This window comes from Hemitrygon akajei, unplaced genomic scaffold (assembly GCF_048418815.1).
Source record: "Hemitrygon akajei unplaced genomic scaffold, sHemAka1.3 Scf000044, whole genome shotgun sequence".
Classification (NCBI taxonomy): domain Eukaryota; kingdom Metazoa; phylum Chordata; class Chondrichthyes; order Myliobatiformes; family Dasyatidae; genus Hemitrygon; species Hemitrygon akajei.
In genome coordinates this window covers 2,402,838-2,406,992 of record NW_027331930.1, presented here as the reverse complement: position 1 = coordinate 2,406,992, position 4,155 = coordinate 2,402,838, and positions in this window count along the sequence as shown.

Sequence of the window (4,155 nt, the reverse complement as noted above, 5' to 3'; positions counted from 1 at the left end):
CCAACGTAAAGCGGCAAAGAAAACTGCAGTTGCTACAACAGACTGGTAAAACATCTCCAGCATCCTGCCTGACACATTCAAGGATCTCGGCTTCCTTAGAAAATGGAGACCACTCATCCCCTTCTTGTAAACAGCCTTACTTCTGTTACTTGTGTTCTCAGCGCCCGGTTCCAGTGGATTTCACTGAGTGACATCGAAAATATTTCAGTCACGTTTCCGGCTGAGATGAGACACTACTTCATCCCCAAGGATCAACAACTGATATATCGGTGTTTCAATGGAAATATCTGGTCACTCCTTAAATATCCGGACAGAGGTGTGTTGTGTTTGAGAATTCCCGGACACAAATTGCTGTTTCTTTCCTGTAGAAAGATTTACAGAAGACATCAATGGATGAAGGACTGAATTTCGGGGACGGCATGGTCGTGTACTTTGGTAGAAGAAATAAAAGGGCAGACTGTTTTGTAACTGGAAAAAATAGTTAAAAACATTAAAAATTAAAGGGCCTTCTGAATCCTCGTGTAGGCTTCCCTGAAGGATAATTTGCAGGTTGAGTCGATGTTGAGGAAGTTCTCTGTGATGTTGACATTCACTTCGAGAGGAAAAGCAAGGATGCATTGGTGAGGCTTTACAAAGAGGCCTCACTTGGAGCATTGTGAGCAGTTTCCGGCCTCATATCTAAGAAAAGATGTGCTGACCTCGGAAGGGGCTCAAAGGAGCCACAGGAATTTGAACAGGACCCCACTAAGTCTGTTCACGGGACATTCGCCGTCTAGACTTCAACAGTCCTCTCTCCAATTCCAGCCTCACTCCTTCTGAACGTTGGACTCTCCACTCCCACTGCACTGATCCTGACCTCTCCATCAAACCCGCAGATAGGGGAGGTGCTGTAGTTGTCTGTCGGACTGACCCCTACCTTGCTGAGGCCTATCGCCAACTCTCAGACACCTCCTCTTAGTTATCCCTCGAACAGCACCCCAGTAAGGAACACCAGGACATGGTCTCCCACACCATCACCAACCATTTTGACTCTGGGGATCTCCAAGCACCACCACCAACCTCATACAGTAGTTGAGCCTACTGGGCCTGAACACCTCCCTCTACAACTGGATCCTAGCTTTCCTGACTGGGAGACCTCAGTCAGTCCGAATCGGGAGGCAGCACCTCCAACACCATCACACTGAGCCCCCAGTGTGCTGTGTGCTCAGTCCGCTGCTGTTCACTCTGCTGACCCACGACTGTGCTGCAACACACAGCTCGAACCACATCATCAAGTTCGCCGATGAAACGACCGTGGTGGGTCTCATCAGCAAGAACGACGAGTCAGCTTACAGAGAGGAAGTGCAGCGGCTAACGGACTGGTGCAGAGCCAACAACCTGTCTCTTAATGTGAACAAAACAAAAGAGATGGTTGTTGACTTCAGGAGGGCACGGAGTTACCACTCCCTGCTGAACATCGACGGCTCTTCGGTAGAGATCGTTAAGAGCACCAAATTTCTTTGTGTGCACCTGACCGAGAATCTCACCTGGTCTCTCAACACCAGCTCCATAGCAAAGAAAGCCCAGCAGCGTCTCTACGTTCTGCGGATGCTGAGGAAATTCCATCTCCCACCCCCCATCCTCATCACATTCTACAGGGGTTGTATTGAGAGCATCCTGAGCAGCTGCATCACTGCCTGGTTCGGAAATTGCACCATCTCGGATCGCAAGACCCTGCAGCGGATAGTGAGATCAGCTGAGAATATCATCTGTGTCTCTCTTCCCGCCATTACGGACATTTATACTACACACTGCATCCGCAAAGCAAATAGCATTATGAAGGACCCCACGCACCCCTCATACAAAGTCTTCTCCTTCCTGCCGTCTGGGAAAAGGCTCCGAAGCATTCGGGCTCTCACGACCAGACTATGTAACAGTTTCTTCCCCCAAGCTATCAGACTCCTCAATAGCCAGAGCCTGGACTGACACCTTGCCCTACTGTCCTGTTTATGATTTATTGTAATGCCTGCACTGTTTCTGTGCACTTTATACAGTCCTGGGTAGGTCTGTAGTCTAGTGTAGTTGTTTCTTTTTTCTCTCTGTGTTGTTTTTTTACATAGTTCAGTCCAGTTTTTGTGACATGACACAGTAACACCATGGTCCTGAAAAACGTCGTCTCATTTTTACTATGTCCTGTACACAGCGGTTATGGTTGAAATGACAATAAAAGTGACTTGACTTGACTTGACAATACTTCCCGGACCCCGAAGCACCTGTTTCTGCCTCCTCCGCAAAATCCTAAACACCCCGTGTCCAGGTAGATCCATTGTTCCAGCTTGTTCCTCCCCAATGAACACATAGCATACCCCGACTCTGTCTTAACCCCAATCCCCCACGGTTCAGTGTCTCCCTACCTACAGCGGCATGCGAAAGTTTGGGCACCCCGCTCAAAAATTGTTACTATGAATAGCTAAGCGAGTAAAAGATGACCTGATTTCCACTTTCCATTCCCATTCTGATATGTCAATCCATGGTCTCCTCCACTGTCATAATCACGCCACACTTACACTGGAGAAACAACGCCTTATATTCCGTTTGGACAGACTGCAACCTGGTGGCATGAACAACGATTTCTCAAAGTTCCGGTGATGTCCCTCATTTACCATTTCCCATTCCCTTGTTCCTCTCTCATGTTATCTCCTTGCCTCCCTCTGGTGCTCCACTCCCGATTTTTCTTCCAATGCCTTCACCAATCAACTTCACACCTCATCCCCCCTCCCGATTTCACCAATCACGCTGTTTCACTCCCCGCTCCTCCGACCTTTTAGATCTACTCTGAGATTTTTTTAAATCTCCAGTCCTGCCGAAGGGTTTCGACCCGAAAGGTCGACAGTTCTTTTTCTCCATAGATGCTGCCTGGCCTGCTGAGTACCTCCGCCATTTTGTGTGTGTTGCTCACAAAAATGATTCCGGGAATGAAACTCTTGTCACATCAGAGGCATTTGATGACTCTGGGCCTCCACTCACTGGAATTCCGAAGAATGAGGGGGAGCTCATTGAAAACCTATCAGGTGTTGAAATGTCTCGATGGAATCGATGTGGAGAGGATGTTTCCTGTGGTGACCCAGAGGACAGAGGCTCAGAATAGAGCGACGTCCTTTTAGAGAGGAGATGAGAGGAATTTCTTTACCAAGAGCGTCGCGAACTGTAGGATGTATGGCCTCTGGACTGACCGTAAACGTCAGACTAGGACGTAGCACAATTTCATTCTCTCATTGGTTTTACTCCCTGTTGTCGCTGTGCTGCGCGTGTGCGCGGTTGCACAGTATCTGAAACACTCCCACGCAGATCGCAGTCGGTGCGGCGCTGATGGAATTTTCTTTCGTTGGAAGTGCCGTGCAGTGTTCAGGCCATGCAGAAAGATTCCTGCCCAGATCAGTGGCCATGTTCCACAGTGCCACAAAGAGCCCGTGATATCACATGGCTAATCCGGGAGACTCTCCAATTACTCTGACCCACCCACTCCAGCTGACTGACGGTGGTGAACCCATCGATGTCCAAACTCTTGTCTCTCTGCTTCAATCACATGGACGGTACAAGAACCTCAGGACTCGCACCACCAGGTTCAGGGACAGCGGCTGCCTTCCCCAGGGACAGATCCCTTCCCCAGTGATCAGGATCGTGAACAACAGAGGATAATTACACTGCCTTGTCCATCCATTGAGATGCTCCCACAACCAATGATCGCACTTTAGCGAATTTATATCTTGTTATTTCATCTCCCGTTATTTATTGCTATTTATTTATATTTGCATTTGCACAGTTTGCTGTCTTCTGGTTGATATTTCACTGATGCTGTTATAGTCACCATTCTGTGGATTTTCTGAGTATTCTGGGAACACACGGAGACTGATATCTCCAGCTCACGAAAGCGTCATCAGACAAACTCTCAGCCAATCAGTGAACAGAATTGGGAGACGCATGTTCTCATTGGCGGGGGAGTGCAGGTGGGCGGGACGCTGAGTTCTGGGACACGTATGTTCTCATTGGCGGAGGATTGTATGTGGGCGGGACACTGAGCGCTGGGAGCAGCATGTTCTCATTGGCGGAGAAGTGTAGGTGGACGGGACGCTGAGCGCTGGGAGACACAAGTTCTCATTGGTCGGGGAGAGTAGG